We start from the raw sequence: 12,440 nt of genomic DNA on the forward strand, positions 1-12,440 counted from the left end.
AGAGCTTTGCATAAACAAATACATCAATTTTGATACTTTGCCAATTAATTTATACAGGAAAGGAAGATAAATGCTGAACTCTTTCCTAATTACCAGTTTCCAGACTAAGAAGTTAGTTCTCTGGCCACCTCCAATGGTGATAAAAGATGATTTCTTTTTTCTTTTCCTTTTTTTAAATTGTTGTTTGTTCATTTTTTAAATTTAACTTTTCTGTTTTTTTCTTTCTTAAAAATAATGAATTCTTAAATTTTTATAAATTGAGTGTGTTTGAATCAAGTGTAGTCACTTTTCCTTTTAGGGGTTCAAATTGTCCCATCTTGCACAGTTGGAAGGATCTTTTCAATCTGGCTATGTCCTTTTGCTATATAACCAAATTCATCATTGATAGTTTCTTTGGTTTCTGGTGAATGTGCATGCGCACACACAGAGTCTCAATCCATCTCATATATTTTCTATTTCAGGTTTGTAATCAGTCATTTTCCAATCATTTCCCCATTAGGGAATTAGCGGAGAATTTCTAGTAGACCACAGTTTGGACCAGGAATATTCATTGTTTCTAGGTTATTACTATTTCTAGGTTTTTCTAGTGTATTAAACAAGGAAATACACATTTTAAGAAAAATTGTGGTAAAATACACATAACATAAAATTGGTCATTTTAACTCTTTTTAAGTGCATAGTTCAACAATATTAAGTACATTCACATTGTTCCATAACCAATCTCCGGAACACTCTTTATCTTGCAAAACTGAAACTCTATACTCATTTGTTGTTATTTACAACTCCCCATTCTCCCAGACTCTTAGCCCCTGGCAACCACATTTCTACTTTCTGTCTCATAAATTTGACTACTCTAGGTACATCAAACAAGTGGAATCATACAATAGTTGTCTTTTTTGTGACTGTCTTATTTCACTTAGCATGATGTCCCTCAGGTTCTCTATGTTGTAGCACGTGTCAGAATTCCCTTCTTTTTCAGACTGAATAATATTCCCATTGTATTATGTACCATATTTTGTTTATCGATTCATTCACCAGTGGACAGTTGGATTGCTTTGGGTTGACATCCTAACAATATTAAGTCTTCCTATCCATGAACATGGGATGTTTTTAAATTTATTTGTGTCTTCCTTAATTTCTTTCAGCAATTTTATAGTTTTCAATGTATAAGTCTTTCACCTCCTTAGATTAAGCTTACTCCTAAGTAGTTCTTTTTATTTTATTTTATTTTTAAAGATTTTATTTATTTATATGACAGAGAGAGACACAGTGAGAGAGGGAACACAAGCAGGAGGAATGGGAGAGGGAGAAGCAGGCTTCCCATCGAGCAGGGAGCCCAATGCGGGGCTGGATCCCAGGGCTCTGGGATTATGACCTGAGCTGAAGACAGACGCTTAACGACTGAGCCACCCAGGCACCCCTAGTTCATTCTTTTTAATGCTATCGTAAATGGAATTGATTTCTTTTTTTTTTAAGATTTTATTTATTTATTTGAGAGAGAGAATGAGAGAGAGCACGAGAGGGAAGAGGGTCAGAGGGAGAGGCAGACTCCCTGCTGAGCAGGGAGCCCAATGTGGGACTCGATCCCCGGACTCCAGGATCATGACCTGAGCTGAAGGCAGTTGCTTAACCAACTGAGCCACCCAGGCGCCCTGGAATTGATTTCTTAATTTCCTTTTTTGGATTGATGTATGCACATACAACTGATTTTTGTGTATTGATTTTGTATCCCACAATTTTGCTGAATTTATTTGTAGTTCTAACAGGTTTTGAGTGTGCGTGTGTAATCTTTAGAGTTTTCTACAAATCAGATCATATCCTCTTCAACAATCATAATTTCACTTCTTCCTTTTGTTTTGGATGCATTTGTTTCTTTTTCTTGCTTAATTATTCTGTCTAGAACTTCCAGTACTGCGTTGAATAGAAGTGGTGGAAATGGGCATCCTTATCTTGTGATCTTAAAGGAAAAGCTTTGTCTTTCACCATTGAGTATGATGTTGGCTGTGGGTTTCTCATAAGTTGCCTTCATTTTGAGGTAATTTCCTTCTATTCCTAGTTTGCTGCATGTTTTTATGAATTAAATGGAATGTTTTAAAGAGCAAGATTAAGAATGAAAGCTACACTAACTAATTGCTTTCTAAGATGTTACTTTAATGTTACTTTGTAATCTTCACAAGATATTGAAATAACCATCATATTTGTTGTTAAGTAAATAGTGAACGCGTATTTACTCATTCATTCAATAACTGTTGTTTGCTCTCTACATGTGTCAGGTACTTCTGGGAACTTGGGGGGCAGACAAAGTAGCTGCTCTCATGGAGTTTGCACTTTAGTGGAGGAAGATAGAAAATAATCAAAGAAAAAATGAGTAGAAAAATATCAGATGGTAAGTGGTGCCTTGCAGAAAATTAAAATATGGCAATGTGATGGAGAGGGGTACTATTTTAGATTGGAAGATAGGGAAGGCCTTCTAAAGAAGTCATACTTAAGCCGAGATCTAATTGATAAGAAGGGAGTAGACATATGAAGAGCAAGCATTTCAAAGAGAGAATGACAAGGACAAAAACTCCAAGAGAGGAACACACCTGGTGAAGTCATGGAACAGAGAGAAGATCAATGTGATTAAAGTACCGTGGGCAAAGGGGAGATGGTTTAAGATAAGGTCAAAGAAGAGGGGTGGTTATTTTTCCCTAAATGTAAAGAGAAGCAATATAATCATATATGTAAAGCTCTGTGTTAGACACACAAACACTTAAGATATGCTTACTGCCCTTAAGAAAGGTAGAATCGTATAAGGTCTCTAATAAAAAATATGTAACTGACCAAATTTGGAATTATATGCCTGAACCATCTTAACTATGCTTATGTGCTTATTTACATGGATATATAACAATTGGAATCTCATGTCACCCTCTCCTTTTAGATATATTTATTTATATATATTCATTATGTACTAAATTATTTATATAAATATAATATGAATATAATATTATATTCATATATATTAAATTATTTATATTTATATATATATAAGTTAAGAGATAAACAAGAAGTGACATAGAGGGAGGTGAAAATGTCACCTTAGTATTATTAAAAATGCTGGTGTTGGTGAACGTGGCTAATTACAGACTTACCTGCCTGGTCACAGTGGAGCTGTAACAGGGCAGACAGTGTATCTATAAAATTACACAAGGGATCAGAGATACTAAAGTGCAATGAACAAACATCTGGATTCTAGAGCCAGACTGCCCAGGTTCCAATCTCGGTGCTATAACTTCCTAGTTTTTCAATGTGATCTCTCAATTCCATTTCCTCACCTATAAAATGTGGATAATACTAATATTACTTCATAGTGGGGATTATGCCACATATGTTCTGCATCTTGTTCATGATGCACACATAATATATATCCAATGTCTTTCCATAGCTGTAAATTCAGGTCCAATGCATTATTTTTTAAAGCTGCTGATTGTTATATTCCATGGATATATTAGAATTTATTTAATCAATTTTGCCTTTCTCTGAATGTCATATAGTTGGAGTCATACAGGATGTAACATTTTTAGACTGGCTTCTTTCACTTAGTAATATGCATTTAAATTTCCTCCATGTCTTTTCATGGCTTGATAACTCATTTCTTTTTAGCATTGAATAATATTGCATCATCTGGATGTACCACAGTTTATTTATCCATTCACCTACTGAGGACATCTTTGTTGCTTCCAGGTTTTAGCAATTATGAATAGGGCTAGTATAAACATCTGTGTGCAGATTTTTCTCTTGACATAAGTTTTTACCTCCTCTGGTTAGATACCTAGGAGTGTGATTGCTAGATCATATGGTAAGAGTATGTGTAGCTTTGTAGGAAACTGCCAAGCTGTTTTTCCAAAGTGCCCATACCATCTTCCCACTAGCAATGAATGAGAGTTCCTGTTGTTCCATATCCTTGCCAGCACCCGGTGTCATCAGTGTTGGGATTTTGGCTATTCTAACAGGTGTATAGTTGGTTCTCATTGTTGTAATTTGCAATTCCCCAATGACATATGATATGGAACATCTTTTCATATGCTTATTTGCCTTCTATATATCTCCCTGGGTAAGGTATCTGTTAAGGTCTTTGGTCTATTTAATCACGTTGCTTTTTTTCTTACTGTTATGTTTTAAGAGTTCTTTATATATTTTGGATAATAGCCCTTTATCAGATATGTCTTTTGTATATGTTTTCTCCCTACTGGTGAAATTGAAGTATCTCATTTCCATAGCCAATGAGCTGACTATACAAGAAAAACAGTTTGGTTGACATTTCAGGCATGTGGCAGCCATAAGCAGTTCTAAATAGGGAATTCTTATGATCATAGAGCGAAAAGCCTATGACATCAGCCAACAACAATGCAGAAATCCTAAAGTAGAAAAGCCACAGGGATTGTTCTTCTGAATGCTATATGGAAAATATTCCTAGGAAATATAACTAAAATTTATTTAGAATTGTTCTCAGTCTAATGAAAAATGTACATTTTTGATCAGGAAAATTTTTAGATATAATTTGAAGGCACTTAAATCCCAGTATATATATTGAAGATTTGAAATAAAAAGTTCTAGGGGCGCCTGGGTGGTTCAGTCGTTAGGCATCTGCCTTCGGTTCAGGTCATGATCCCAGGGTCCTGGGATCCAGCCCCATGTCTGGCTCCCTGCTCAGCGGGAGGCCTGCTTCTCCCTCTCCCACTCCCTCTGCCTGTGTTCCCTCTCTTGCTGTGTCTCTCTCTGTCACATAAATAAAATCTTTAAAAAAAAAAAAGTTCTAGGGGTGCCTGGGTGGCTCAGTGGGTTAAGCACCTGCCTTATGCTCAGGTCATGGTGCTGGAGTTCTGGGATTAAGTGATTGAACCCTTAATCGGGCTCCCTGCTCCGCGAGGAGTATGCTTCACCCTCTCCCTCTGCTGTGTTCTCTCTCTCAAATAAATAAATAAAATCTTTTTTAAAAAATTAAAATTAAAAAAAAAGAAATAAAAAGTTCTAGTTTCTCTTTGAAGTTTATTTTGCCTTGAAAATTAAACACAGGGCGCCTGGGTGGCTCAGTTGGTTAAAGCGACTGCCTTCGGCTCCGGTCGTGATCCTGGAGTCCCCGGATCGAGTCCCGCATCGGGCTCCCTGCTCAGCAGGGAGTCTGCTTCTCCCTCTGACCCTCTTCCCTCTCGTGCTCTCTATCTCTCTCATTCTCTGTCTCTCAAATAAATAAATAAAATCTTTAAAAAAAAAAAAGAAAAAGAAAATTAAACACAAACACTTTTTAGTTGTATGTTTTGTTTTGTTTTTTTTTGCTTTTTTAAAAATTTTATTTATTTATTTGAGAGAGAGAATGAGAGAGAGAGCACATGAGAGGGGGAAGGGTCAGAGGGAGAAGCAGACTCCTTGCTGAGCAGGGAGCCTGATGCGGGACTCGATCCTGAGACTCCAGGATCATGACCTGAGCCGAAAGCAGTCGCTTAACCAACTGAGCCACCCAGGTGCCCTAGTTGTATGTTTTGATTACAAATTATTTTACTTTTTCTGTTCTACTTCCTACAGGTTAGATAATACTGCAGTGAATATCTTGTTATAACAAAATATTTGGACACTTATTTGATGTTTAAAAAAATGTTTTAGATAAGACTAATCAGTATTCAACTCAAAAATCCAGGGCAACAACAAAAAGTTTTTGTTTAGGCTCTTGGTCTATAAAAGGGACTGATCATATGTGGGCTTAAAATACTGATTCTTAATGTTTGGGGATTAAGATTCCATTAAAACCAGAATTACCTGCAAAAATACAGATCTATATGTATAAGTGAAATCCTGTCTACAATTTTAGGGGTTCATGTATTTGTGGTTTCCCATACATAGGTACACAGCAACAACTCTATCTTAGATAGTGTGTTATGGGGATTAATGTGGAGGAGGAGGGCGCTTTTACTAACCAAACAAACATACCTTCTGACTAACCTAGCCTTCCCACTCCCTAATGAATCTGGCCTAAAATCAAGCTACTCTTAACTCAAACTAGCAAATTTTCTCAATACTCAAAAGTAGTTAAATGAGAAAAAGAAATGATATTTTATAGTCACTTGCCATAGCTCATTGGTAGCACCATCATTTCCCGTACTGAGTGACCCTGGTTCCTAAAAATAACTCCAGTGCTATTCAACTGCTTATATTTGGCATATTCTTCATTCTTATTTGGGAAAGCACATTCCCTTCTCCAGCTGAAGAAACTCAGTGTCTGAAAAGAGCTGGTTAAAAAACACCGCTCCCTCTGGGCTCTTAAAAATGTTCAGCATCTGAAAGCTGGCAGGGAGTGCTCACACCCAGTGGAGGCAATACTCTGTGGACTGAGCAACAGAAAAATGGGGACACTATATATGGAAAACAGGAAGCAGAACTAGTTGAGGCAGCCTCCCTCATAAGTGACCCATATTTAAAGCTATAATCCAGCAACTGTTATCTGGAAAAGGAAAAGACTTAATAGCTTAGCCTAAATTATACGGGATGCAGTACAAATCAGGCCAGACCGTTCTGACATTTTCCACCTTACTTTTAAATAAGCAAAAGAGTAAAGTCTCAGGACTGGCTAGTCAAATACATGGACACATACAATGTATACAGAGTTGGTAGGGGCCTTGTAGCAAACTGAATTTTTCATGGTTGCTCTGCAATTAGGGTATTGAGAATTGTTCATGAAATCGAAGGCCCCATGCCAAAAAAACAAGTTGCAAAATAAAAGAACTTCCAGTTTCTCTGCATTATATGATTATTTGCATGTTATTTGTCTATTTGGAGACAAAAAAAAAAGAAGGAACTGGAAGGACTGTCTCACTTTTTATTATTTTTCTAAAAGTCAGTTAATTCCCAGGGCTGCTTCTTTTTCTTTAACCAAAGCCCACAGATTCCACATTTTAATAGAGGGATTTGTTTCTTAAGAAAAGAAATGGGGTTATTTATGATTAAGAAGCACTTCCACATTAGTATTATAAGACATCATTTATTCCTTCTCTCCCTGTCTGTTCATCTTTGTCCCTTTTTTAATGTTTAAAAAGGAGTTACGTTCTAAGTGGCTAGAGGTGGCAGATGAGGAAAATATATTTAGGTCGCTCTGTAGAAACAGTTCTTAGAAAAGTAGCTGAGGACTTACCTAGCCACTGTCAATCAGTTTGTTTCAGAAGTCATCACATACACTTATAACGGTATTTAAAACACAAGTCTTGTTGATCGACCAGGCTACTTTCAAAGATTTTCCTCAATTAAAGCCCCTAGTAGGGCATTTTCATTATTAAGAACTCCTTCATTTAGCATTCATTTAGCACACTCATCCCCACACAATTTTCCCCCCATCATTAATGTTAGAATTGGTTTTCACCTATAAACTTGGAACCTGATTTTCAATGTGTCCCTATGCATTCTCTCCGAATTTCTAAAATTATATCTCCTTCTTTATTGTCTGGACACTCTTATTTATTGGATGACTATAAAATCTATCATTCATATCTGGATGTACTTTTGGGAATGAAAGGGGTGCTATTAATAATTATGCTTGGACAACAAGCTCTGGCTTTCTTGGGCATACCAGGACACAGAGTCTCTCTGCTTATTTAAAAGTGATCTGGGGGGGCACCTGGGTGGCCTCAGTTGGTTAAGCGGCTGCCTTCGGCTCAGGTCATGGTCTCAGGGTTCTGGTATCGAGCCCCACGTCGGGCTCCCTGCTTAGCAGAGCGTCTGTTTCTTCCTCTGCCCCTCCCCTTGCTCATGCTCTCTCTCTCTCTTTCTCTATCAAATAAATCAATAAAATCTTAAAAAAATACAAATAAAAATAAGAGTGATCTGGTGTGGATTGTGCCAGAGTGTGCCAGTCAATGGCCAACACCAAGAAAAATTTGGTCTTAGGTATACTTCTATTCTTACAATGCAGGCATTCATCCTTTGTTCTAACCACACAGCATCCTCTGATGCTTATTGCACTTGGAAAATGAATGAATACTAAACTATTTACCCATAAAGGTTTATACTGTTTAAGGTTGTTTCCACTGTCGAAGATTGAAAAGCTTTCAAGTAATCACGGGGCAATTTGTGGCTTACTGAACAGAGTAATATTGAGAGGGTAAGTCCCAAGACTGCTCAAAGTGCAAGAGAAAGATAGGTACCCACTGCTGGAGCCAAAATCGACTCACTCCCCATCCTGTATTTCATAATCATGGGATTAAATACAACCTGCTAGATCTAAAGGTCAGTAATCAAACTGTGATCCCACTGTTTAAGAGAGATAATCGAGTTCCTAAGAACCTTTAGTTTCTTTTGTGCCTCACTAAATACTAGTGGTTCTTTTCATTTATGTAAGCCTACCCTTTAATTATACATAGAAGTAGGGATTAAAGGCCGATTGAAAGGAACCTGTGTATCCAATAAAGTCTTTGCCGGTGAGCAACATTGAAACTTCACTTTGGAAAACAGTAGGTGAATAAAGATACATTTCTTTCTTTCTTTCTTTTGCTAAGATTTATTTTAGAGACAGATGGGTGGGGTAAGGGGAGAGGGAGTGGGAGAGAGAAACCCAAGCAGACCTGGCGCTGAGTGCAGAGCCGGACATGGGGCTCAATCTCATGACTCTGAGATCAGGACCTGACCTGAAACCAAGAGTCCGATGCTTAATCCAACTGTGCCACCCAGGCGCCCTGAATAGAGATACATTTCAAGGAACGTATGGTGACAAAACTAAAGCCAACTTTTAATTATCAGACATAATGACTTATGAGATGGAAGAAGACTATAATTGGGAGACAGTATACGTACAATATAATTCGTTTGAAAGTTAAGGTACCAATAGACAGCCTATCATGATATGATCTAGCAATGTGACTTACACTATTCCTGCTTACTGGGACTTCCTGTTCAGCATGGTAGGACAGACGAATCCTTTTTTTTTTCTAAGTAGTCAAAATTTTATAGTTAGCTAACTATCCATTAACAGTTATATGAAATCACAGGTAGAGCCATACTCCTGACCTATTACTGCTTTTCTCAGATGACATGTTTTTAGTTTCTCTTTTTCTCAAGGCTCATGACCTCTGTACATAAATTGCTACTCACACTTCAGTTTAGCCAAACGTTCCAACCTGGTCCCAAGGGAGCAAAAGGACCTATTTATTCATTTATCAAGTATTAGCTGAGCCCCTGCTATGTGTCCTGGAACAGTGTTTGACACTGGGATTAGAGAGATGATTCAACTGCCCTTGAACTGATTTAGCTTAGGGTTGTACAAATCTAAACCTCATAATATTCCAGCGGCAAAGACTGCCTCCTCAAATCACACACAGGGAAGAAAATTCTGGGAAATGTAGTGCAAATCAGGCATAGATCAGTTATGCTTTATCTTTGAACTTCAGTCTCTCATACTGAGACCAGGCCACTTACTAATTGTGAACAGTGGTGTAACCAAGAATCCAAGATTCTTTAAATCCAATAATATTGAGGTCTTGTGGCAGCATTACTATCGGGATATTAATACAGAAACATCATTTAGCCTCATCCATTAAGTGGGAAAAATCATGTTCATTTCTTCGAGGTCTTTAGAGATCATCTAACCGACAGATTTGATTTTGCCGGTGAGCAATATGCAAACTTTCCACAGGTAGGATTATTTTATTTTCTCTTATTTAAAATGGGCAGCCAAGGGCGCCTGGGTGGCTCAGTTGGTTGAGCGACTGCTTTCAGCTCAGGTGCCGGGATCGAGTCCCGCATTGGGCTCCCTGCTCAGCAGAGAGTCTGCTTCTCCCTCTGACCCTCCCCCCTCTCATGTGCTCTCTCTCTCTCTCTCTCTCTCTCTCTCATTCTCTCTGTCTCAAATAAATAAATAAAAATCTTTAAAAAAAAATGGGCAGCCAAGTGGGCATCTCAGCTTCAAATTTCCCCCAAGCGAAACCCTCCTTCTCAGTTTCACAAATCTTATTTGAACTCTATTCCCAACAGGGTGCTGCGACGGGCCTGGTGGCAGGGCACAACGTTTTCTGTTAGCAGGATGGCAGCCTGCCATCATATTCTGCAGCATATTCTGAATTACTGGGTTTCAGTATGACGTTGGGTGGTACAAGTTTCAATCCTCTTATCAAAATGTGTCCAGCCATGCTCATAATGATTGTTTCCCTTCTCTTTCAAAGGTTCCTTCTCCAGCACTCATCTCCACCTACTAAAAAAAAAGTGAAGAGAACCAGACACTGTATTCTTATGGATGGAATTTGGCCTCCTATCCCTGTTCCCCACAAATGGACCTCCAGATTAATTTAACAAAAGCAGATTCCTCAATCACCAGTTTTTTTCTCTAAAGCTTTCCTAAAAACCCATCTTTCTTGGCATCGACCTGCTTCCTGTCTTCACCCCCTCATGACTCAAGTCAAGCAAATTATCACTCCAGAAAACAGTACTGGCTTTAGCTCATTCCCTTCCTTAAGAGTTAAACGTTTTGGGCCTCACGAAGCGCTGTCGGGTGGGTGGCTGTGTCCATTCGCCTGGGACTGAAGGAGCTCCCGGGACAATCCTGGGCAAAAGGGACCGCTGGGTGTGGCTCTGGGGAAGTAGAATGTAAGGCCGAAAAGGAGTCCAGCCCCCGGTTCCCTACGGCCCATCCAGTCTTCGCTCACGGGAGGGTAGGAGAGCTCGCCGGGGCCGTGCGGGGCACTGGTGCTCACCCCAACGCCTCCCTCCCTTGGCAGGAAAGGAAACTGAGGCACGGCGAAGGCCTGGCCCGGTCCCACGCCCCGCCCTCCGCGACTCCCCCAGGCCCCGCTCCCGCCCCACTCCTTTGTCCAGGCCGCGGTCTTCCGGCCTCCTCCTCCCCCGCCGCCGCCACCTCCTAGCCTCCGGCGCGGCTGACGCGGCCAGCGAGGAATGCGTTTCCGGAGGGAGAGCGCGGCGGCGGCGGCGGCCTGAGGAGCAGGATCGGCCGCGCCGAGGAGGCGGTGCCGCGGGCCTCGTTTCCTGCCGGGAGGCGGCTCCGGGCCGCCGAGTCTCCTCCTCCCGCCCCCGAGGAGGAGGAGCCGCCGCCGCCCGCCGCCGCCCGCCGCGCCCGAGAGCCGGGAGGCCGCGCCAGCCCACGGGAAGGACCGAGCGGGAGCCGCGGAGCAGCAGGCCCGAGCCGAGCGCGCCGGAGCCTGGACGCCGCCCGGAGAAAGTAGGCGCCCTGGGGGGGGCGGGGCGGGCGGTGGCCGCGGGGCCCCTGAGCGCCGCCGGACCTCGGGCGGTCAGCCGCGGGCGGGGCCCCGCGTGGGGCGATGGGAACACCTTGGGGCCGGGTGGGCCGCCGGCGCCGGGGCGAGGGTGGGAGCGGAATCCTGCCCTGGGGCCGGAGAGGAAGTCCGGGCCGGCGGCCGCGCTCCCGGCTTCTCCCGCGGTCCTTCCTGCCTTCCCGAGGCGCGGGCGGCCCGAGGGCGTTGCGAGTGGGAGGGTCGCCGGCCTGGGCGCTATCACGTCGGGGCGGGGGTCGGCGGAGGACCCGGGCCCGCGACCGGCCTCCGGGACACCTGCCATTCATAGCGAGCCTTGCCTGACTCGTGGCCTGGGCTCCGTTGCGCGAACTGACCCCGCGCGGCGCCCAGGTTTCCGTCCGCGGGCTCCGGCGCGTGCAGGTGAGAAGGCGAGTGGAGGCCTCCCCGGGACTCGACGCTTTAGGACTTTGAACGATCCTTGACGGTTTCCCTTTGTTTCCATTCCAGTCGCCGGCTGCTTTTCCTTTGAGCAGCGTTGAGTTGAGTAGTTCGCTTCCAACTTCCAGAAGTTGGGCCCCAGCCTTCAGGGCCTGTGGCCTGGGATGAATTGTAGGGTGGGCCCAAACAAAAGCAGGCTCCATGGAGCCTCTAGGAAAAGAAGCGCGGTGTCGGCATATCTGTTTTTCCACGTAATGTTTGTGAGGGCCGCACTCGAGTGTGGGTCCCTCGGCAGTGAGAGTCCCGGGCGCTCCGCAAGATACAGTGCCGGACCTGCGCCTGGTGCCGTCTTACTACGTGTCAATTCTTGTGCTTCCTAACAAGTTGTAGTTTTAAGAATACCAGTATTCTATGCCTGAGTCATTTTTATTTCACCAGATTTGTGCTTTGGAGTCAAAATCTAGCACTAGTAAATTACCCTCTTTAGGCTTCCATTTTCTCATCTGTAAAATGGGAGCAATACCCACACTAATAATAAAAGTAGCTATTACAGTAATGACCGTGTGGGCCATGCTTAGCTCTAGGCACTTTGTCCATATTTTCTCATTTTATCCTGGAACCGATACAGTGAGGTAGGCGCCATTTTTTATCACTATTTTACAAATGAAGAAACTGAGGCACAGGAAGCATAAATAATTTGCTTGTGATCACCCAGCCAGTGAGTGGAGAACCCATGGGGGTCTAGCGCCAGAGCCCATGTTTGGACCACAGATAACC

General features: G+C 42.2%; 1 protein-coding gene across 2 annotated transcripts in view; it reads left to right on the forward strand.

Moving 5' to 3' along the window:
- The first annotated feature begins 11,058 nt into the window (after nucleotides 1-11,058).
- ITGB1 (integrin subunit beta 1) overlaps nucleotides 11,059-12,440 on the forward strand; it is a 44,981-nt gene continuing 43,599 nt past the window's right edge. For both annotated transcript variants that reach the window (XM_027592312.2, XM_027592313.2), the window contains exon 1: nucleotides 11,059-11,191. The gene's annotated coding sequence lies outside the window, so the exon portion shown is untranslated. The remainder of the gene's footprint in view (nucleotides 11,192-12,440) is intronic.

The sequence above is a fragment of the Zalophus californianus genome, chromosome 9 (assembly GCF_009762305.2).
Source record: "Zalophus californianus isolate mZalCal1 chromosome 9, mZalCal1.pri.v2, whole genome shotgun sequence".
Classification (NCBI taxonomy): Eukaryota; Metazoa; Chordata; class Mammalia; order Carnivora; family Otariidae; genus Zalophus; species Zalophus californianus.